This window comes from Grus americana, chromosome 8 (assembly GCF_028858705.1).
Source record: "Grus americana isolate bGruAme1 chromosome 8, bGruAme1.mat, whole genome shotgun sequence".
NCBI lineage: Eukaryota > Metazoa > Chordata > Aves > Gruiformes > Gruidae > Grus > Grus americana.
The window spans coordinates 39,795-65,525 of NC_072859.1; the positions used below are offsets into that span (position 1 = coordinate 39,795).

The 25,731-nt window shown below is 40.4% G+C and overlaps 1 long non-coding RNA gene across 1 annotated transcript; it reads right to left on the reverse strand.

Annotated features, from left to right (window-relative positions):
• Positions 1–18,573: 18,573 nt before the first annotated feature.
• Positions 18,574–22,429, reverse strand: LOC129209661 (uncharacterized). Its single transcript, XR_008578139.1, has 3 exons — positions 22,329–22,429; positions 19,647–19,683; positions 18,574–18,585 (listed from the first exon to the last, which is right to left on the reverse strand). It is a non-coding gene; the product is annotated as an uncharacterized LOC129209661 (long non-coding RNA).
• Positions 22,430–25,731: the final 3,302 nt, after the last annotated feature.

A 25,731-nucleotide genomic window follows, 5' to 3' on the forward strand; every position in this document is an offset into this window, starting at 1 on the left:
AAGACAATAAATACCATACCACACAATAGAACAAAACACATACAATACAAACAAGACAATGCAAGATGAATTATAATACATACAATACCTACAACACAAAACACACCACCACACATTACATACAACACGATACACAATACAGAACACATACCATACCATACAGTACATACAAGTTAATACAATACAATAAGAAATACAATACATACAATACTGTACGTTACAGAATAGAATACCATACAATAATGCATACAATACAAAATACAACAAAACAAAATACAAGCAGTACAATACAAACAACAATACAACAGAATGCAGATGATACAATAAATACCACACAATAAAACACAACACATCATACAAGACATACCATACTGTAGCATACAAAAAACCCCTAAACATACAATGCAGTACAAAAAATATAAAATACATTACATACAATACAGTACATATCATATTACGCAGTACGTACAATACCATACTGTATAATACCATACTATGCATACCACAGCATACAACACATAGCATACCATAGAATACAATATGTAGCATGCAATGCACTACGTACAATACAGTACGGACAATGCATACCATCCCATAGAATACAACAGAAAATACATTACATGCAATACACTGCAATACATACAATACAATGCAAACTATAATGCAACTCCTACGATACAAAGTACAATACCATACCATACATACCTGTGACAGATGCCCTCCTCCTGTTCGACCTAACTGAACTTTGGTCCAGGCGGATACATACGATACAATAAATACCATACTACACAAACAATACAAAGTACTGTGCAAAATACAATACATTCAATGCAATACAACACAATGCAACGCAATACATACGATACAATAAAAAATACAATATATACAATACAGCCTATAGCCCTCCATCCCAGAACTCCTGTTGTGGGACTCATTCCGCTAAGTCTCGCCAATACCAATGAATACACAAGTGAATACAATACCTATTGTTTATACTCTTGTACAAAATAGTGTACAATACTACAGTGCAATACAAGCCGTACAATACCGGCCATGCCACATATAAAATGCAATACAAAATACAATACAATACAAAATACATTACAACAGAAAAATACATTACAAAATACATTACAAAGTACATTACAAAACACATGAAAATACATGCAATACAATAAATACCATGCATTACAATACATAAAATACAATGCAAAATAAAATACAATGCAAAATAAAAACAATACAAAATAGGATAAAAAAGAGAAAATAAGATGCACGCTACCATACACTACATACACTATGTACAATACATACGATACAAAATACAATAGAAAACACAATACAGAATTCAATAAAATACAAAATACAGTACATACAAGACATTGCATACAATACAATAAACACAATATCTTAGAATGCATACCATACACTACAAAATACAGCACAATACATACTATACAACACAATGCATACAATACATACATTACAGTAAATACTGTAGCATGACATACAATACATGCAATACGATACGACACAACACAACATAAACACCCTAACACATACAATACAATGCAATAGCAAATACAACACAATACAAAATACAATACCTACAACACAATATACACAAGACAATCTACACCACACAATACCGTATCATACAATACCACACAATAGACAATACACAGCACACAATAAACAATGCAATATATACACAACATACAGTACATACAATACCTACATACAGTACAGTATATACAATACATGTCACACCATAGAAAAAATAGAATACGATGCATACAATACACATTGTAAAATACAATACACACCATACCATACATACCATTGCAATACATTAAAGAAAATACATAAAATAGAATGCAATACGTAAAATACCATGTATAAAATACAAAATACAGTATAATACAAAATACATTAGATTACAATACTATATCGTGTAACACCATACCATACATTAAACACCATACAATACAAAGTACAGTACATAAGATACAATAAAAACCATACCATATGATACAATACTTACAAAAAATAAACACCATACTATGCAAGACAATATATACAATTAAAAAATGCCATACCATAGAATGCAAAATAGCAGGCAGTAGGAGAAACTACCAGGATGAAGTGGAAGCCTTGGTCCATTCCCAGAGCTATGACATCATTGCTGTCAGTGAGCCCTGGTGGCACAAGTGTCATGCCGGGAGTCCTGAGATGGAGGGCTACAGGCTGTCCAGGAAGGACAGGTGGGGCAGACGAGGTGGAGGTGTCACACTGTATATACGGGAGAGGTTTGACTGCACAGCCCTCACAGTCAGAGATGATGTGATTGAGAGCCTCTGGGGGAGGATTAGGGGGATGGGAAACAAAGGAGATGTTGTAGTGAGTGTCTACTACTTATCACTCAGCCAGGATGTAAGCACTGATGAGTTCTTCTGTAGGCAATTAGGAGAAATTTCTGGACTGGTAGCCATTGTCCTTATGGGAGATTTCAACTTCCTAGACATCAACTGGGAATACGATACTGCCGTGACGAGCAGGTCTGGGAAATTCCTGAAGATTATAGGAAATAACTCCTTGTCACAGGTACGCAGGGAACCAACTAGGAAAGATGCCCTACTAGACTTGCTGTTTGTGAATAGAGAAGGACTTGTGGGGAATGTGATGGTAGGTGGCTGTCTTGGCCACAGTGATCATGAAATTACTGAGTTTAAAATTGCCAGTGTAATGAGAAAAAAGGACAGCATAGTTTCTACCCTGGACTTCAGGAGAGCAAAGTTTAAGCTATTCAGTAGAGTACCCTGGGATTCTGCCGTTGAGGGATCAGGAGTTCATGAGTGCTGGTCAGTCTTTAAGAAGCACCTTTTAGAAGCGCAGGAGCAGGCAATTTATGCAGGGAGAAGACACGAAAAGCCAAAGCTCAATTAGAGTTGAAACTGGCTAGTGTTGGTTTCAGATGACAAGAAGAGCGGGTTTTTTTAATATGTTAATAGCAAGAGGAGGTCTAAAGAAAACATTGAACCAATTCTTGTTGAAGATGGTCATCTGACTAATAGGGATGAAAGAAAAAGCAGAGGCATTCAGTGCATTTTTTTTCAAAGACTCATAGAACCATACTATCATAGAATCATAGAATACCAGGTTGGAAGGCGACCTCAAGGATCATCTGGTCCAACCTTTCTTAGCACAAGCTCCATATAAACAAAAGCACCATGTAGACAAGATGGCCCAGCACCCTGTCCAGCAGAATCTTAAAAGTGTCTGATATTGAGGAATCCACCGCTTCCCTGTGGAGATTATTCCAATGGCTGATTGTTCTCACTGTGAACATTTTCCTCTAGAGTCCAATAGGAATCTCCCCAGGAGCAACTTGCACCCGTTACCCCTGGTCTTTTTCATGTGACTTCTTGTAAAAAGGGAGTCTCCATCTTCTTTGCAGCCACCCTTTAAGTACTGGAGCATGGTGATGAGGTCACCCCTAAGCCTTCTATTCTCAAGGCTGAACAAACCCAATTCTCTCAGCCTTTCCTCATATGGCAGGCTTCCCAGTCCTTTGATCATCCTGGCGGCCCTCCCCTCAGGACCCTCTTCAGCCTGTCCACATCTTTTTTGTATAGTGGGGATGAAAACTGAACACAGTATTCCAGGCGTGGCCTGACAAGTGCTGAATAGAGAAGGATAATGACTTCTTTGTCTCCGCTGGTGATGCCCTTGTTGAACCTGTTGGCTTTATTTGCTTCTGCAGCACACATATTGAGCTTGCTGTCCACCAGGACCCCCAGGTTCCTCTCCACAGAGCTGCTCTCCAGCCAGGTGGTTCCTAGTCTGCGCTCCTGGATTATGTTTTCCCAGGTGCAAAACCTTACGCTTGTCCTTGTTGAACTTCAGAAGGTTCTTCTTAGCCCACTCTTCCAGCCTACGTAGGTCTTCCTGCAGGGTGGCTCTCCCTTCCAAAGTGTCTACTTCCCCACTCAGTTTGGTATCATCTGCAAACGTCATCAGGGTGCACTTGATCCCATCATCCAGCTTACTCATGAAGATACTAAACAGCGTTGGGCTGAGTATTGATCCCTGGGGGACCCCACTTGTGACAGGTTGCCAGTTCAAAAAAGAGCTATTTACCACCACTCTCTGGGTGCAGCCTGTCAGCTAGTTCCCCACCACTTGTCTAGACCATAATGCATCAGTTTCTCTAGGAGGAGGCTGTGTGGAACTGAATCAAAAGCCTTGGAGAAATCCAGGTAGACAATGTCCACTGTTCGCCCCACATCAGCTGAGCAGCTTACTTTGTCATAGAAGGCAATCAGGTTTGTCAAGCACCAATTGCCCTTGGTGAATCCATGCTGGCTTTTCCCAATCACATGCTTCATTTGACTTGTGATAGCCCCCAGGAGGATTCGTTCCATTACCTTCACAGGGATTGAAGTAAGAGTGATGGGCCTACAGTTTCCTGGATCCTCCTTTAAGCTCCAGTTGCTCCTGTTTGTTCCCCAGGCTGGGTGCATTGGTATACGTACACTCGAGGTGGTTGGTCTTCTGGTTCACATCTTGGGCGGACTTAGCTAAGGAACAGTTGTCACCGCTCTGGTTTGCCAGTCTTATTCCCCAGTTGGTTGTAGTGGCGTGAGCATTGCCACTTTGGACCCCGCCCCCCGAGTCCTTCAGTTTAAAGCCTGCCTCACTAAGTTGGCCAGCCCACTGCCAAAGACTCCCTTGCCTCTTCTAGACAAGTGGATCCCATCCCACCGTAGCAGGCTATAGTGATCGAAGAATGTCCTGTTGCCGAGACCTTCACAACAGCATCAGCCACGAAGCCAGAAGTTGATTTGCATTGTATCTCTATTTCTGGCTGCACCCTTTCCTCTGCTGGTAAAATGGAAGATAACTTGGGTCTGTGACAATTGCACGTAAGAGGCGGTGTCCGGTTACCTCTTATACAAACATTGAGGATGGAGATCCGCAAGGTTGGTATGAGAAGCAGCTGAAGGAGGGAGTCTTACGGCAGCAAGACAGCCCTGTTTTGGTTAGACAATGCGGAATAAACAGATGCTGGCTGAGCCCCGGGAAAGGACAAAGCCAGGCCATCAGTGAAGCGGAAGCACTAGGGCTCCAGAGAGTGCAGGAGGGACCAGCTCCCAGCAGCTCACCCTGCGGGCCCCGCTCCCCACATTATCTGTGGGCATGGGGTGCTGGTTTCCTCCCAGCATTTCCTCCACCACCCCTTCGGACTCCACTACCCCCTCGGTCAGTGATCTGGAGGGTACATCCATACTGACCACATGGCCCGTGGACCAAGCTGCGGGATAGGGAAGCTCCTGATGTCGGATTCAAAGCAAGCCTCTTCCATCTGGTTTTGCTCCAGGTGGCTGGTTGGTTGACATTTGTTTTAAAAAGAAAATAGCACTGGGAATTCAGCTTGAGGGGCTTTGAGAGGGAGAGGGGGAAGAAGAAAGCATGTCTCCCCAAGGGCAACTGCTTGGTGCTGTGAAGGACGGCCCTCTGTAGCAGCGTCAGCATAGCTTACAGGTGATGCAAAGCCGAGAGGATCTCCCAGGTCAGTGCTGCAGGAACATGGCAGTTTGAGGACCTTGTTACAGCTCTTTTTTTGAATTACTGTTCCTCGGACAGGATGACAGTTTTGGTTTCTGTTGATGTTATCTCAAGGAGGAGATAACTATGGGAACCACTGCTGCTTTGCAATTCTGTGCAAAATAAGTCTGTCACATGAGAAGAAAGATTTGGAAGTCTTTTTTACTACTTTCCAAATGATTTTGCACATTCAAGTAAAAGAAAATCATCTCGGTTATTGAGATTCAATTAACTTTTTTTCCCCTCTCCCTCAGGGCCATTTGGAAAATAGAGAAACGAATGGTATATGGGGACATGTGGGAGTTGAGAGGGAATGGATGTGAGATTTCAAGTAACTTGTCCATGGCAATAGTGAGAGATACTGTATTGTTCCATTGCATTTAGGGTATTCTGAAAATCAATGGAGCAGTGGGTTTCCAGGTTATGTAAAAGGCACTTAAAGGCTCATGGAAACACCACTGAGATCAGTCGGAGTCTTTTTCTGTTAGAGCAGGAGAACCCACCAGCCTTATTTTAGCACTTAGCCATTATCACATCGCATCAGTTTCCGTAGGGCTTTAGCACATTTTTTTTCAGTCATGTCCTGTAGCATAGTTTGCTTTCCTGAACTAAGATGCCAGAGAAATTCCCTGTGTAATGCCTCTGCTGATATAGGTAAGTAATATTAACACTGATTACAGAGATGAAATGAAGTATCAGTCTGTGTACCAAAGCTTTCAGAATGCAGTTTGTTTGAAGTGCTGCTTCAGAGAGCAGAGAGAAACATAATTTTTTGGTAAGACTTCCAAGTGTACAGTGTGTAAGGGCCATCCCTCCAACAGCCATGCCAACTTTTGTCAAGTTCAGCAAACAGAATTCATGACGAGTGGAAAATGTCACTGTTCCCCTGTCATTGATGGTGCTATTTATTGTCTGCCTAGCTGTGCGTGTTGCTTCCGACCATTGCTGGTGCTGAGACTGACCTTTTTTTTTTTTTTTCCTTCTTTCCAGTGGCGTACATGCCAATGCATCCCACCACGCAGAAGTCAGCAGTCTGCGGTGAGTCACGAATCCGCTTGTATGCAAAAATGAGCAACAGGCATAGTCATTATTTCTGCCCTGTGCTGTGAAGAAATGCTCACTTATACACTAAGCACTTCACTAAAGCTTTCGTTTTGGGAAGGCAAGGCAAGGAACGTGTAGTGTGCTTTAATTTGGGAAAGGGATTGCCTACGATTTGGTGGTTTTGTCTGTTGCCTCTAGGACTAGATACAAAGCATCAGCTTAAAACAGGTGCTGCTTTGTGGCGTTCCTCCTGGTCTTAGCTTGGGGTGGTTTTTGGCTCAGTTCAAAGTGTTCAGATGCCTGGAGATGGCATGCCGTAATGTGGCAAAGATCGTGACCTAAAAACACAGCATCTTTCTCCTGAGAGATAGAGGAATGCACAGGTGAATCTGTTTGTCCTGGATTTCTAGCGATAATGTTGAAGTGTTCTGTTTGGTCAGGCCCTTTCAAATAAGGAACTTTATGAGAGCAAAGGGAGCATATGCCCAGAAATGTAGAGGAAATGAAGTTATGGTTCGTAATGTGTGGTGGCTTCATTTTCTTGCCTGCTACTTCCCCAAGCAGCTGCCGTTGGCCACACTGACTATTCCCAGGAGGAAATCCCTACTGCCCTCAGGGAGCACAGTGGAGGAGCCTGGGATTAGCAGGTGGCGAAATCCCGTGGCAACTGCTGTAGCGTAGGAAAAGGAAGGGCAAAGTAGCATACATCCAATAGAGAAAGGTGAGCAGGAGAAAAGGACTGACGATGCTTACAGATGACTGTATAACAATAGCAAATAAGCTACAACAGTAGTTTTCAGCTTTCTATAGGAAATCTCATCCAGAGTCTGCTGCCTAACAGGAAGCCATTTAGGCTGGTTAGTTTTTTTAGTCATGGATTTTCTCTGGATTGAATGTTGACAAGTGGCTTGTGTTCAAAATCTCGGCATACTTGCCCGCTGTCCCTGTGACACAGGTGTAGCCCAGCCAGCCCTCCCGTAAGGTTCTGCATGGGCGAGTGTGCCTCAGCCGTGCCCCTGACGAACGTACACACCAGTCTCAACACTAGCTGATGTGTGAAGGAGCCCCGTCTCCTGTGGCGGGTAGAGCTATCTGCCTGCTGCTGATCCTCTGTCAGCTCTCCCAGACACACATCAGTCTGTACAGCCTTAGCACATATGTTGGAGAAAGAACAGAAAATGCAGAAAATGAGCACAATGACCTTTTTTTCCCTGCTGAGAAAGCCCTGTTGTGTGGGGCCTGCAGCCCCGAGGGAGCCAGCAGCTCGGTGCCACTCTGCCTTTGGCATCCATCCATGTCTTGTTCACATAGGCAGATGGTAGCTGTTCAGTTTTGAGTGACACCAGGAGCTAATACAGTGGGGTCTTGAATTCAGCATCTTCAACATGATTTGAATGCATTTCCCAAAGGGAGTTCTGTGTTATCCTGTCCTTGTTCAGCTTGCGATAAAGGTGCTGTATAATGCACATTACTGCTGTTCCTGAGAGCACCTTGGCTGGTTTTGCCTTCGTTGCATGCTATTACGCTGCAGCCTTAAAATCGGGGTTAGCAAGAACGTTCCAATCTCCAGCCACAAGCTTTACACAAACACTGGTAACTGATATAAATGAGCAATATCGGGCACAAAGTCTGGTCTTTTAAATCCTTGCTTTCTCTCTTTGTTGTTGTTTTTTGTTTGGTTGTTGGTTTTTTTTCCTTTGAATCAGTTTAAGACTCGAGTTACAGCTAAGCCAATTTCTCATCTACTGTGCCAGTCACCACAGTGAGCTTTTCTGAACATCACACTATTAGCCCAATGGAGTTCCTTTAAAGTCACGTTTGCAGTCATTGGAATTTCTACTTAATTGGACTATTACGGGGCAAATCTTTTCTCGTGATTTCTCTTGCTGTCTTTACCAAAAAAAAAAAGGTCTTACAGCATAGCTCTGCTCTGGAAAGATTAGCAGCTGTAGCTAAACACTGAGAAAAGCTATTGGATGTTGTGTACTTTTTTCAAAATAATGAGCATGCACAAGTTCAAAAATTTTTTATAGACGTAATAGGAAGATGAATAAGAACATAAACAATTTAAGGTGGAATTTCTTTGTATCTGTTAAAATCCTCCCTTCCTTCTTTCCCTTGAGGTGTAGTCTGTTCAGTGGGAGACTGGCCTTTACGTACTGGAGACCTTGACCGGTGATAACCATGTGACCTTGACCTAGACCGATTGTTACGCCTCTTCTCTTTGCCTCTTCGTGGATACAGCAGCACTGATGAAGCACTGCAGGGAGACTTGGACCTTAAAGAAAACACAACACACAAAAAAAATGATGTTAATTTAAAACAGTCACTCTCCCCAATCTTTTTCCTCCCAAATTTGGTGTGTGGGGTTTTTTTTCCTCTCCATATGCTCTGCAGCTCCATGCACTGCAAATCATTTTTGTTGCGGTGAGATGCAAAAAGAGCAAGTCTTAATGGCTACAGGGCACTATCAAACATCAAGAAAACATGATTTAGCCCAAAGACAGTAAAGCTCAATTTTAAAATGCCAGTTTAGTCTATTTAACTTCACTACTTACTTGGCAAGTCACCCAGGATGCAAAATACTTGTACGGCAATCCTACGTACGGGGCTATTTAATCACCATTTCTAGCCAGATGTCCTAGCAACATTTTGCACATACCTCTAGCTCGAAGCAAGGATAGTGACCACATTTCAAGAAAAGTCATATCTAGTAATATGACTCAATGCCATTACTCTAGGGAAGATACTGACAGCATTACTAATAGAGAGCTATTCAGACTCCTGCCCAGGTGATTTTTGGGGATAGAAAACATCAGCTACCCTGGGTTTTTTCTTCACAACTTTTTCTTTTATTTTCCACATACGTTTGTTAGCATCATCTCTCCTCTCAAACTCCTTCATCAATTTAAGATTTCCTTACAAAGAAGTCTGATCTTTTAATTCCTAAGAAATAGTTAACAATGACAAGAAAATACTAGTGAAAGCCTCCAGTCTGCAGGCCAGGTTAAAATCTATCCGTCTATCCACATGAGACAGACAAAAGAGGAAATGAAGACAATTTGTCTTGCATATCTCCTCTGAAGAGCTTTGAAGCAATGGTTCAAATCAGAGTAGGGAGATGCAGAAAATCCAGCAACTACAACTCTTCAGTTTCTGGCCTCCTCATGGCTTTCAGGAGGTGAAGGATGTCATTACAGAGAAGCTTTAGTAAAAGACACATCTGCTCCTTAACAACTGCTGCAAAATTATAACTGTTGGGCAACTGTCATCTCTGCCATATTGGAGCGAGTAACCTACATATGGAACTCCTACCGCTGCTAATCCCCTGGATCATCCAGTCCATCTAACGATAGAGAGGTGGAGTGGAACTCCTCCTGATTCTTCTGGACAATCTGCTTCTCCATTACAGACTTGTAAAGTATGGAAAACGAACGCCTACGCTCCTTTTGAATCTCATTATATTCCATCAATTCCTTAGCAAAATCATTTGTAATCTCATCAAGTTTGGACTTGTAACTGTTAAAATAACTTTGACATTTACTACAATTATAGTTTTACCTTTATTACAAAAAGACATCAAAAAACAAAACATGGCCAATATGAGAGAAGGCATACTGCGTGCAAATGGCAAAGGTCCTATTTAAGCAAAACCAGTTTAGAATTCCTGCAAGTTTTAGAGAAAGTTTTAGAATTTACATTTGTCTTGGTTTGGTGTTGGATGTTTATCATCTGCAATGAGAAAGCATATTGGAAAAAAAGACACTGTCATTTTTGCTTATGTCAGATGCACTTTGGTGTAACTGCAGTCTGATATGCTACCGAGATACAAAAATGAAAAACAACGCAATGCCATTGAGCCAAATACTTACTGCTCTTTAAGTCTCCGTTGTTCTCTGTAAAACCCCTCTCTAGACAAAGGAGGTGTGTGTGTGTTGTTGGGGTGGCATTTGAATGAGCTGTTGGTACTGCTGCTGGTACCCAAGCTGATGACATGTTTGCAGGAGCTGGGGGATATCCTGGAAAGGGGACAGTGTACCCAGCAGATGGAGGCTGACCAGATGGAAACTGAGGAGTAAACGGTGGTGGTGGTACCCCGGTGGAAGAGAAGTGCCTGGGCAGGTGGATGATACGAGGGACATGGAGGCACAGGCACAGAGACGGGTGTTGATGCTGGCAGTGTTGGGGCCTGAGTCCTTTGGGTACCTTCACTGTGCAGGCGTCGTTGGTTTGAACTTCTGAAGAAACCCCAACACGTGTGTCACTGTTACACTCTGCCCTGATTTTAACGAGGAAGCCGAATGAAGCGGGAGCATGGTGACGAGCACTTCTTGTTCTCAACTTACGCATTTCTCTCCCTACTTTCTGTTCATTTGAGATGACACTTGTTTCTTGGTCCTCATACTTGCCTTCCTCATCCTCACCCCCAACAGTTCCCTCACTCTTCTCTCCTATACTCAGTTTAACTTCCACATATGCTTCCTACGTTGTTGCCGCATGATGATGTATTTGGCTTGTTCTTGTCCCTGAACTGTTATTTTCTTGCTTGCTGAATTGGAGGTTTTAGACAATCTGTGGGATGGATCCTGGTCTTTGTTTCAATTTATCTTTAAGATTTTATAAACACAATGCACCCTTACAATCTCTCTATAAAAAACCGAAGGACTAACTTGACACGGCAGTAATAGATAAAAGAGACTGCTCTCTCTCCAACTGAGAGAAAGCAGCTTGGCTGTTTGAGATGACTAAATTGAAGAAATTCCAAATGGTGATAAAGTAACAGCATTGACTTTTCCAATAATTTTCTCAATCAGTATCAACTAAGTTGTTAAAGAAAGAATGTCGGAGGCTGATTTCTCTTGGGAGATCAATTTCTTCAGCCCTGTTCAGCCAGTAATCAAAAGAGTGGCTTTCCATCTGATTCTTTAATAATATTTAATTTTTCTATGTAATGATGATCTCCTCAAAAAGTGGTCATTTTTCAGAGTCGTCTTTTCAATCATGTACTGGAGTTTTATTTTAAATAATCTTACTGCAAGCACAGATCCCCTTTGTTAAAGCCAATTCAAATTAAGCCAGTAAGCCATTAATTACCACTTGTAGTCTCCACAACTATCTGTGCATACTTATGTCACTATAAATCAGCTGTTGTGTAAGTTATGTGTTACGACCTCCTTTCACAGGTTACAAGTAGGAGTATATTGAATTTCTGTAGAATACTTACCGTTCCCAGCCTGGTCTGCCACCTGCTGAGCGAACTGCACTGGCTGTCATTGGGTGACCTTTTGGAGTGGGAGTGGAAAAACAAAAAAATCCCATTCAGTTTATCTGAAGATAATTCTTTAAAGAAATTCTAAAGTTCTAGTTACTTACCAGTTGAGGGTATTGATTGTCCTCGAGGGCCCACAAGACTTGGTAATGCTGGTTGTCTTTGTGCAGGAACCTGATAGCCGTTGTAAATAAATGCAAACAGTTGGAAAATGAGCTCTACTAAACCACAAGAATCACAGCATACGTTGAAATGAAATTTACCTTCTCTTCCAACAAACTGCTGATTGACCGAGAGGAAGATGTGGATTGTCCAGCAGCAGTCACCAGAGCAGCAGGAGGTGTAACAGTCATCATCTGCTGGTGCTGCTGAATCTGCTGACGGAGCCTTTTTGTGTAGCCAGTTCCATTTTTGAAGTTGTTTACAGCCTGGAGGCAGAAAAGAATTTACGAAAAGGTAATATGAAACTTCAGTAGATACATGAACAAAGGCCTCCACAGCGTAAAATTACTTGTGTATTTCCGTGCAGATGTATCAGCACATCACTTTAAACACTGATGTTGATGACTGGTAACTCCGAGTGTCTGTATTCAAAGTACTTCAGTGTTAACACGAAATTTGAAAGTGAGCAATCATGTTAAACAAAAGTGTCATCTGAATTTACCAGGTCGTCTCTAAAGAGTTGTAAGCTTCTGTAGCAACAGATAATGCGTTTGAAAAGTAAATGTAGCCTTATTCAATTTAGCCTTGCTTAAGGCTAAATAAATAATAATAAAAATATTAATTAATAAAAAATATTAAAATAAAAATAAAATTTACCTTCACTTCCAACAAACTGCTGATTGACAGAGAGGAAGATGTGGATTGTTCGGTGGCAGTCACCAGAGCTGCAGGAGGTGTAACAGTCATCATCATTTATTTATTTATTAATATTTAATTTTTATTAATTAATATTTTCTTCCCTTTCAGCTTCTTACAAAGAGACTTTTCTTACAAACAGTATACGTAAAAGTCATCATGTTACCTTGCGGAGGGACTTGTTGGCAATTAAGGTGTCAGGAGAAACATCTGTCTGATGACACATTGGGCATGTGTGCTCCTCAGATTCCAGTAATGCTGTTCTAATACCTGTGAATCATTAGAATGATCAAAATAGTTTTTAGCCAACCTAGGGAAATTTTGGGGGTTCTAATCAATTATAAAAAGACGTATGTCATTAATGGGTGAATATGGTCTTGAATTGAGAGCATGAAGCTATAGCTGTTGAATAGCGTAAACAATTTCTAGTATGCAGCAAATAACTGCACAGTTTTATTTTCACTGTTGTAACATTTGAAGATGTCGAGTAGACTGTATCTTGGTGTTTCGACTCATCATCTTTCCACTACCTGGTACAGTGAGAAGTCACCAACCTCAAGGTTAATGAACAAAACACACATCAAAAAGCCATTAGTAGGTTTGAGTTCTGAAGGTTTTAAGCAGCTCTCCCGTGGAGAAGAATGCGCATTAAATGCCTAAATATCTGTTTGTTGCAGACTGCAGTAAGTCACCGGAGTTGCCTATATAATTTTGTATGAGAGAAAGGGCTGCGGACAAACTAAATGCATTCAAGATCTAATACTGTAATCACCTGCACAATTATGCACTCTTCTCACACTCATCCTTCTGCATGTAAAGAGGATTTAACTAGATGCATAAACAAGCTTTCTGCCTTTTTTTTTTTTTGCCTTTACAGGATCAGAGTCCTTTCCTATTCAGGGTGTACTTAAGTATTAAATAGAACTGATTAGAAAGTAATTTCGTTATCTCCTTTTTCTGCTTTCAGAAGATCAGATGTGATGTTTGGAATTGACAAACATGGGAGTAGCACTTACATTCATCACAATAACTGTTTCCACAGCAGGGAATAACCACGGCATCAGTCACTATATCTTTACAAATGAGACATAACAATTCATCTGGAGTAGGATCATCTGAGGAGGAGGAGGAGGGCTCCTCTGGTAAAAAGGGACGCTTTTCCTTCTTTCCTCTTGCATACGCTTCCCTGGAGGGTGGGATGGGGGAAAGGAAGAAGAAAAAAAGTTAAAGATGGGTGAAGGCAAACTTTCCCAAGCTTTGTATTTTATCAAAGGAAGAGAATAGATGGCATTCTTCTAACTCCGCATTAGCCTTCTAAATCATAGGCATTTAGTTTAAACTACTTTTCTATAGGCACAACACCAGAAGAGGGAGGGGGGGGACAATTTTCCTTCTGCAGAACTCTCCCATTCATTGGATCAACTCAGAAATTAGCTCAGACTAGAAAAGTCATTTTTTGACAGCTAGAAATCAGGTGAAATGAATCCCACCTCTCCTTTGCCAGAGGGTAAACACAAAGCGCAGGCTCGGGATGAAGTTAGTCTCTGAGTAATGACATTTTATAAATGAAAGTCTCTGTTATAGCTTCTACAAAGGGAGATCCATGGCTGAAAAACAGAAGTGCTACCAAGTGCGTTTCAAAACAGCCACTCTTGTCAGCACACAATAGCATTTTCTTAGTTTGTAGCAACAGGAAAACTTCAGTCTGTTTCACACGTGGGATTTGATACAAGTTAGAGGGGAGGCAATCTCTGTCCAACAGCTATTTGCTAAATTTTGCAAGAAGCCTTTGATATGTCAAACAGAAGCAAAATGAGTTTTCAAAGAGAATGACTCCACCTTAAACACTGCTGAAATCTTTTGCAGAAATACTGATTCTTAGCATACCACGAGTTCAGCCAACTTCCAGGGGCATGAACAGTGGGACCACTCTATTTTAATATGAGAAAGTATCACAGATTTTAAGGCTAAGATACAATGACAATGCTTCCTTCCCCATAACTACGGATGCCAGCCAACTTGGTTCTATTGCCACGCAGACATTTACGCATGGTTTCTCTTGTTCAGTGTTTGGTCAGTCCAATTAATTCCATACTTACGCATTAATAATTGGTATTGCATATTTTCCAGTGTTTGTCAGCATAGCACCCTTTGTATTGGGATCTTTCACCTCCATCATGAAACTCCTTGGAATTCCTGTGCTCTTTTTAATTCTGGGAACAGACTCAAAATGTTTGTCCTGTGAAGAGAAAATAAATGCAGAGATATCTCATCTTAGGACCCACACTCAAAATGACATTTCAATGGTTATTTTAAGTAGCGTAAGCCTTTAATCCTCTCCTTCTACCTAGCGTAAGGGTTGCTCAACTAAAATACTTATTTTCCTAAATGAATATAGCCAGGATGTTCAAAAGGCTTGAGCAGTGTTTTGAACTCAGCCAACACTCTTTGGCTTGCCTTCAGGTTCCTTAATGGTGAAATACCTCTGAGCTCACCACCCGCTCAGGGAAGAGACACAAACCCGCTCCTCCTCCAAAGCGCAGTTCAGGTGAGAGCTTACTTCAGGGCTCTCGGTCAGTCACCGGGGAAACTTACAGTCACCATCGAGATACCGAGGTTGAATTCTTACCTCCTGCATATACATTCAGTGACTAACCTTAAATGGCAGCAATACTAAACCAGAGACTTGTGCAATTAAAACACAGAAATATTCGACAGATAGGGTCAACAGAAACATCTTGGTTTTATACAAAACACTAAAAACTGTGAACTGTCATCAAAAAGAGTGAAAACCAGAAAAATTTCCAGTAATAGTGAAATATCTAAAAATATGCATGAAAGTTCCTATGAATATGTTTAATCTCTGTGACCTAAAACAAAGAAAATTTTACATTTATAATTCCAGGTTTCCCTTGCATTTTGAAGGGCTTTGCAACATTGCCATATACCCTCTGTATTTCGCCCCAAGAGAAACAAAAAAGAGAAAATATGAGTATTCATGCCTTTGTTACGTAACTGCCAAGGTAAAAAAATTCAAAACTCAGTGACGCCAGAAGTCCCCCACAATCTTACCCCAGTCGTTGGGCAGTCCTTTATGTAGTGGCCAGGTTTCCCGCAACGAAAGCAAATATATGATGGTGGAGGTGGACCCAAGGGTTTCTTCATGTAACTGAAAGGTTTGGGGAAGGGAAAAAAAAGGTATATATGTGTCTCTCTTGTTGAAACAAACATCTCTGCATTTTTTCCATAGTCTTCAAAGAACAGATTGGACATTATCAAAACTTACTCGATTGGATCATATGCCTGGCAAGACTGGACCATCATAGCTTTTATTTTATCTTCTTCGGAAGCGTTGGCTTCAGCCAGATCCGCAGTCTGCGTAACAGGTAATGATTTGACACACACGTTAGGAACACATTGAAGCACACACAGCCAAAGACAACACCACTCATCCCATCCTGTAAAGAGCAGCACAACGCTAGCGGAGGTTGCAGGAGAACAGCTGCTTCTATAAAATACAGTTATCCTGGAGATGTTCTGGGGAGTCCTTACGCCATGACAGGGTGTTTATGTGCCTGTCAACCTACTTGAAAATAGCGTTCCCGAGCACTCAAACCTTTAGACTCAGCTGTACCTTACATAAAGACTCGTGTAACCAATCCAATTTTGTCCCACATGGACTGAAGCTATCTGTAGAAAAAATTATACCATCTAGTATTTTTAAGCTGATTTTTAAGCTCCAGACTATTTGAACAAGAAGATACCCACTGTACATTTAATTGAGAAAGATGTATGCAAGTATCATTATTTACATTTTACAGCACTAAAAGGACATACAACTTAAGAGTCAGGGCAGTTGGTTTTGCTTGCTGAAATTCAGCTTCAAACACAGAAGCATTAAAAGGCATCCAACTTTTTACAATCCCTCAGCAAGACAAAAGATTCTTTTCAGTAGAAATTTGACCATCATGTGCTGCAGGCAGTCCAAACTGCATGTTCCCCCCCACTCACTTCTTCATATTAAGTGATTTAACTAGAGTAAGAAAAAAACCTGCAGTTTTTTTCCAGTTGACTGTTCTTTGTAACATACAGTTTGTAATATAAGCCTTCTGCAGAATTATATCTTCAAATTATTGAAGTCAGCTGATTTATTTTTTTTAGTAGCATTTGCTCAAAAGTTTTTATTACACACGATTCCAGATACAAGCAGGGTCTAAGGGAGTGACTGTAAATGACGTGGACCTTCAAGCACCTCTCATTCAGAGCAGCCGCTTGTGTTTGGTTTTACATGCATTCATTCACAAAAGCAACCAACTAGTTTCTACAGTTTATTAAATGGTTCTTTCATATACACAGCTTTTTCTCAACAGCAACATAAGCCAGTTTGACATCTATGAAATCACTGCCATTAACATTTACAGAAAACTTTACAGATAATCAACTGATTTGTTTGAATCCAAGCGTTTTACAAAACACATCCCCAAACCACAAAACATTACTAGGAATAGAACAAAATTCAAATATGGCATTTAATACATAGTAATGATAAACCAGAAAACTTTTTACAACACATTGCCTCCATGCTAGCCAGTCTGCACTAAAGAGGTTAGAGTAGCAGTTTTGAGCTGCTTTATGTCACGTTCCTGCATTTTTCTGAAATGCTTAAATTTTCTCAAAAGCTTAGATGTGTAGACCACTTGGACAGTTTTTCCCATTTTAGAGTAAAACTTCACATGAGTTTACAGAACCAAGCACACGTGTAGGGACAGCACTAATGGAGACCAATTTCTTTTGGTGGCTACCTTCCAATCTAATTTTTTTTTTTTCCCCCCAAATTTACAGAATTTAATTTCTGCAGTCAGACAGGTGAGAAGTTACCAGTGGGAAGAGATTTCTCTTCCTTGGAAATGGACTCCAGCCTTTATTTTGAGAACGAACTAGCTCCTCTGTGTGAGGCCCTGCCTTCTCTAATTTGTGCAGCTTTAAAGACTAGAAATTTAATTGGCTAGCGCTACGCCTTCACACAAAGTGCAGTCATTAGTGCTTCCTCAGACAAAGTTACACACAGTTGAGGAAAGAATGCAGGCAGTTCCATAGGAAAACAGGGCATTACCACAGTTTCAGAAGGTCACGACTGCTAATATGCCACACATGCCCATTGGTATATTCCTACAAGCCATTAGGTACGTTTACACAACTTACACAGTCTGCGTTCAAACAAATCAGATTGTGTTGCCCACTGTACATACACTACAATTTATGAAATTGTGAAGCATTCAAAGAATGGACCTATAACTATAATGACTAGAAATTCAGAAATAGCCATGCAGTTGTCCATGTGACAGAAACGCGTCTCTTCTGGCTGTTGCAAATCCCCCTGAAACATCCATAACTTACAGCCAACTAAATTCTTCTGTGAAAATTGTCTTAGTTTCCAATGCAAAATTAACAAAACATAGGAAAAATGGTAAACAGCTTCTGAAGTGCCTCTTCTTTGTGTCTTGAAGGTGAGTAATTTGCAACATCATGTTGGGGCTGATAAGGTGCTCCCCTTCTATCTTCCCACACTGGGAACTACTTGTTACAGAATAGTATCAAAGTATACAGACATTTTAAAGTCAAAATAAATACTTTAAATTATTAAAAATTATATTAAAATTTTGTTCACATGACAACAGTTATCCAGCTATAGATCACAGTCTAAGATTTAAAAATATGAAGCAAATACTATTTTTTATTACTTGACAAGAATTTGTATATACCTTCATAAGCTGGGCCAGAGAAGTAGGTGCAGAAGACTCATCAACCTGTTCACAAAAAATTAAATACATATTCAAGTTCCACACTCAAAACACAGCAATAGTTAACCTCTCCTGTAGTCTGAAAGTCTGCACTATATCCTCTGAGTGTCACTGAAAGAGATATTTCCCACCTACTGTGATTTGTATTTGCTCAAAACAGAGTCCAAACCTATGACAGCTTTGGAGTGCCTCTGTGGTTAATGAAAAGAAACTGTAATACCCAGACCCGCTGGAGATCGACAAGGCTCTAACCTTGTGCCAAAATTTGTACACTGGCTTTCAGATATTTTCATTCGCAGACAAACTATTAACTGCTTCATCAGATAAAGTGGAGAGATCCAATGCAGAACTTGAGAATACCACTTTGTGTAGCAACAATATTTATATTCATGGCAACCTATTAAACACATTTATGGACCCAGAGGGGCCCAAACAATTTCACTTCAATTATACAGCTTTAGGAACAAATGCCCAACTAGTTAAGGACATGAAAAAGAATCATTTAGCTGCACAGAACTGCCCTCAAAATCTATGGGATATGTTGGGTTTGGTATTTGTTGGAACCCCCCCATTTTTTGCCAGTTAGGAAAAAACCATTTAAAAACAAAAGCTAAGTGATAAAATGTGAAAATGGCAAAAGGCACACTCCAAACAATGTTTGTGGCAAGAAACAAAAAGCACACACAAGCTATACAAACATGCATATGACTAGGTGTAGGCAGACCGGTATTGAACAGGGCACTATGGTCAGTTGTGCAAACCTCGAACCTACATGATCCAAAAATGATCCTACAATATCTGTGCCACACAAAGTCATTCAGGAAATAATCTAACGTATTCAATATGAAATACAATGCATCGCTAGGCACCAATGCCAATATTCACATGGGAACCGTGCAAATGATGGTGTTACTCAGTTTTTACTATGCTGAATCAAATACGCTGTATTTACAACATATACTATGTTTGACTGGAAAATATATTCAGTTAATGTTTGGAAAACTAATACATGATTTAGAATTAAGTGCAGTGTGTAGAAAAAAGTGTGAACTTGTGGTTTTACATACTGCTTTTGATGTTCCACTCACTGGCTCAGTTCGACTTCTAGAAGAAATAATAAAGGTGATCAGAACTTAAAGCACTCGTACCCAACATAAAGCAGTGAAAACAGATCATAAAACCTGAACATCAACACATTATGTTCTGAGAGTCTACTGAATGTGGAAAGTTATTCATATACATAAACTGTTCCCTCTTGGCACATTCAGTGCAAGTAAAAAAACCCCTTCAAAATCCCATGTCTACTTTGTCACCAATTACTCTAAGACTTACGGATACAGACCACAACAGTGAAAGTGGAAGCCCTCAGATATTTTGTCTCTGCTACGTATCAAAAATATGAAGTCAGTATTACAGTTTTGTGTTCTTAAATAATCAACCATCAAAATACAAAGGTAACTTTAGCCCATCTGTATTTCCCTAGTATCACAAATAGGTACCAGATAGAGTACTCTAGTTCCTAAGAAAGAACAGTGATAGGCTAGACACTTTGAAGTGCAAGTTTACTTAAGTGAAAAAAAATCAGTCATCTGACAAAGAAGTAACACCACTGTCAGCAACACAGCCTTTAGAAGAGAGTTTCTTTGTGGAAGCCCAAGCACTGTGTTCAGATGTCTACCATACTTAGCCATTAAAGTGCCAAAATGCTACATGTGTTACCTATGCGATATTGATTAAAAATAGTAGTAGAAATGTCACCTGAAAGGAGATCCTAAGATTTTCAGTGATTTATGAGCCCTGTGACCAAAAAAAAAAAAAAAAAAAGTATTAATTGCCAGAATTTGCTTTTAAGGTAATCTTGAAAATGCTACGACGTTCTAGGAAATACTGATTACATTTGAAAACTTGCTGAGATTCCACATACTCATTGATCTGTATCTGCATGCTGCTCATCATGGATCAGACATGCAACCGTTGATATCGTTACAAACAATTCATGCATCATCCAAAGTGTCCCATGAGCGGAGGCGATTCAAAGGCTGCTGTGGAACTGATCTACAATTAGAAAGGCTCATGCTTCCTGCCACTGCTAGAACACCACCGAGGCTCGCAATTACAGCCACAGACCTCCCGAAGATGAGGATGTAGAAGGAACCACTTTAGATTACCACATAATGGTTTCTTCATTCATTTACCCGAAGAACATACTACAAGGCGATTAGCACATTTTTGAAGGCCTCTCCACCATTACAGCACGCATTCATCATTCCCAAACATTAACTGCTCTACCAGTTGTTTCTGCAATTGTTCCAGCTGAAGGAACAGAGACCTAATCCGCCTGGTTAATTTTCAATGAACAACAGTGCCATTCTTTCGTTATCCTCACACACAGGTATCCATTTGATCTTTGATGCTAGCAGCATCGACCCTCTCCTTTTAGGGCAGCACTGCAATACCAGGAGAGGATGCCATCCACCAGAAATGGAGGATGCATTGGCAAGGTATGTTTAAGCATACATATTTAAATTAACCCCCAAACACGGCCATGTTTATAAGCACAGTGCTGTGGTGTCCAGAATTACTAGGGAGTGCCTGAAAGCACTTCAACAACTACTGCAGTAATATGCCCAATGTTTACACGCAGAGCCACATAAATTGAGGGGGGTTTGCTTGCAAATGCTTCATGGGTACTAGGACGCTGCTGCGCTGTTTGTCCCAGACACACTGTAACTCATCAGTCTATTTTTTGACAACCAATGTTACAAATACATGGCAAACCCACAAGCTACTAAAATCGACTAATTGTGGTGGAGAGGTGTAACTTTAAGAAGGCTGGAGAACACGACCATTCAAACAATGCTAATGTAGCTGATATAGAACTGGGCTCTAGGAATACATAAGTGGCAGTAATATTCCTGTAGTCAGGAGTGTATTTGAATAGCTGTAATTTTCATCAATACCCCTGTTTCTCTGTCCTCTGGAAATCTTGGGAATACAGAATTAAACGTGGAGCACAGATATCAGCTCAGGGTAAAAACAAACATAGAAAGTTAACTACTAACATTTGGTAACATGCTAAACTGCTTACTGAGTTTCAAGTTTGGAAAGGATTAAGTAGTATTACATGAACTATTCCTTCATCACACTCGCACAAAAAGCAATACACTTTAGGATGTTGTTCTTTTCCTCTTGCCTGAAATGGGCACGGCCTTTAGGAAACTAAAAGGAAACTTGTCCGCGTGGTTCGCCAGCTGGCCACCCTTGGTCCTTCCTGTACGGCTAGCATGCAAAACCCCCAGATTTGGGGCATAAGAACACCTGCCATATCCCTCCCCCCCAAACACAAGAAATAGTCAAACACCGAGAATCAGACTCTTCTGAGATGGGAAGAAATTATAATTTTACACTATAATGTGTATCTGTCTTTACTATAAAAGCAATGAAAGCAAACACATATAATAAGGAATCTCTCCACGTAGAGGAAACAGGATCTACACCTTGGCTCTGAACAAACCCAACAGAATCACCCTAAAGTTACCATTGTTGGAATTGGAGCCCCGTGCCCCAGAAGGCCTAAAAATCTAAGTCTACTTTGGGACAGATATATGAAAATCTACCCATGACAACAAAAATTACCAGCAGCTTGAACAAGAAAGATACAATCTGAATGGCTCTGTAAACTAGTATCCTTTAAAAAGTTAACTGGCTGAAACCCCTAACAAAGAAGCCAATGCTTTATGGATACTTACAGAACATGTCTTTTGCTGGTAGCTTTACCTCCTCCAGCAGGGATTCTTCTCACAATTACCGATGAGTTCTTAGGAATCAGGGCATTCTCATCTGTGTATTCTGAAAACAACATAAATACAGAAAAAACACAGCAGTCAGTTTGTAAGAATGCATGCTAATACCTAATTACATAGCACTTCAGAAGCCCTTTACAGATGTAAGAGCACAATTTTATATGTAACATCGCGCTTTTATCGTCTCAACACACTAGCGGTACATTTGAAGAATGTTTGATAATCAAACAGAAGCAGCAAACTCTTTTTCATTTTTTTAATACTGTTTGAATGCCAACAGCAAAATAGGCTCAAAGGGCTCTAAAGGAGAGTCTGCACGAGGTTCTCTCCTGATCTAGCTTCAGTTGCTTTTACTTCTGTTAGGCTACAAAACTAATAGATCCCTGGAGAAAAACAAACCACAGCAAGTCTCACCTGCATAAACCAGGTGACAACAAAACAGGCACCGGGCTACAGCATGAAAACTCTGCACCATTGCTTTCATAGCGGCTCACTAAAAACGAGTCACCTCTGCTGCTCGCGCTCAAGACTGACAGAACACGGAAGAGACCCTGCCATCTCTGCCGATTTCTTGGAGCTTAATCCATCAACAACCACACTTCTCAGCTGCTCAGTGCTTTACATTTAAATGGAAACAAAACTGGCAGTGCTAGAATTTGGACCACAGAAATTTTGGGGGGTTTTTTTGAGCTTGCTTTCACAAGCAGGGCAGAATTGGCTCCAACTAAAGTGGTATCTCCCCTCTTCAGCTAATCGCCTAGTTTGACTTAACCAAAGGGACGTGAATTCTTTCAATTCACTGTTTGCAGAGCAGAGAAACTCTCTGAAATGCCAGAGTTTGCTACGCCCGTGCCGAACTGAGGATTGCGGTCGTTCTGCAGAAGATTCCAAGTGCCAGCACCTCTCCTAGAAAGAGACTGTATATACGAGGACAGCGGCCAATACATTTATTCATAAATTATGCAAGCCCGCAGAGGTCAATTGGAACACGCACAAGAGGTGTATTATGCAAAAAGAAGAGTACGTGCCCTTTTAGTATTTTGTGACAATTCGTTGACCATTAGAAGAGAAGCATTGACATCTGCCGCCTTATAGGCTATTCTTGCATGTTTATATAGCGAGATAGATATAGGCTCCAAAAGAGCACCTACATTGCTTTGAAAGGAGGAGTCAATAAAAATCTAACATACTTCCAATCATTAATCTGATTATAAAAACTGCCCGATGCCTTCATGTCTTATGTGGTGTAACCAAAGTAATCCCCCATGCTAGCACTGCCAACACAAAATGGCACAGCGAAGGGCAAGGTTTAAAAGTTGCTTAAGCGCCGTCTCTAAAATGCGAAGTTTGCACAGTGTTGGAGACATTCCAGTAGACAGACAGACAGACATCAGCTCTGAGGCCAAATTAATTCATTCAGAGTTAGCGTGGGTTTCTTTCAAAGACATCATGTCGTGGCATTACTAAAACTGTCAAGTGCAACACTAAACTCAGGCAAGTCCTGAGTTCAAGAGACAGTTTTCTAAGAGCACTATTCTTCCTTAACACTATTCATCTAAGACCAGTTCAGAGTCTCATTTTTGGGTTTATAGTTTTTATATTTTGTCTGACAAGCAGAATAGCACATTCTCCAAGTGGTTTGAGTCAGAATGCGACAGGACAGGAGAGAGTACTCAAGAAACCCGAGTTCAGCAGTTTGCGGTTCTTCCACAATATTGTGAGAACATATAAATTATGTGACCATTAAATTATATTATAAAAAGACAAGTCAAGAAATTCAGATCAAATTAAAAGGAGGCAAGTTTAAATGCACCATTCTTGAGTACAGGCTTTTTGAAGGGAATTCTGCCTTTATAGAACATGCCTCCAGAGTAAGCATGGAAAAGGATACCCTCCCTCCTTTTTTTAAATAGGTTTCCAACCATCCATTTTGCCTTCCCAGCATCTTAAAGTAAGTCATCGCATCATTTTTTCCACTGATATTTAAAATCCTGTCTACTTTTTGCTTATACTGGCACTGCTTCTATGACGAGATTTCCATTATGAAAAGTAAGTTACCGAGCAGTAAAAGGTTAGAGACTTGGAGAAATCTGAACAAGCAGGCCATCTTCACTCAAGATTCGCTTTGTTCTTTCCCAGATCATTTCAACATTTAGTCAGGACTTCTGCACAGACAAAGGTATAAAAAACCAATACTTTATGTCCACATGTAAGAATTCCAAATATCCTGTTTAGGCAGAATATCCTGGTCTAGTTTTTTTCCTTTATCTTCTGAAGGTGAGTTTAAGCACCTATAGCTGATTAATAAAAACTGAAATTCACGGTTATGCATATAAACCAAAATTTGACACACATATATATTACACTGAAATGTATTCTCTAGCTTTGCTCTGAAAACCACTGGGGCATTTTTGTGTGTTCACATGGAAAACACCCTCACGAAAGCTTCCATAAACATTCCAGCCTGGTGTAGTGGAGGAGGGTGTCCCTGCCCGTGGCAGGGAGTTGGAACTAGATGATCTTTAAGATCCCTTCCAACCCAAACCATTTGATGATTCTATGATTCTACGAGCTGTGTCACTAACATACCAAGCTTAAAATTTTATCCTCATTTTACAAAGGTCAAAGCGCAACACAACCTAAATAGAGGAGGACTTTGTCACTGTTAAACAAGACTGATGCTCTTTGAAGTATGAAAGATATTCCTTCTTTAACTTCACCTTTAGGCAACACCACATTTAACAGCACCTAGTGGAGCAGATACTTTTCTTCACTGGATTCTGATTATGTATGAAAACAAAGCAACACACTTTGTACAACTGGAATTATGCATATTAGAGTAACACTTGATGGGGTGACATATTTATGAGCATAAATTTTTATTCTAAAACTTTGCTTTCTGTTTCTCACCTGCTATAACAGAATCCATGTGTTTGGCCTATTTCAAATATTTTTTTCTTCTAGTGACAATAATTGGGCTCCATTGCAGTTTACTACCATCCAACATTCTCATTTGAAGGCCTGTTTACACAGACCCAACTATCACAGGAGTGATGTCAGCCAGTTGGCCATTCAGCCTGCTGGCATTTGTGAAGTACTGTTAAATCTTCATAGACATTCTCCTGAAGATACTTTAAATATCTGTAGTATAAACAGTGATTTAGTCAAACCATCTGTAAAGCCACTTTTTTAAAAAGGCTGGGGCTGCATTTTACCGCAGCGTACATATTATTTCTGTTTAAGTTTTAACACATCAACAGAAGAGGGGAAAAAAAACAAACCATTAGTACACATGTTAAAGACTGTTGTAAGAGTGTCACAGAACCCACAGGGGAAAAAAAAGAAATGG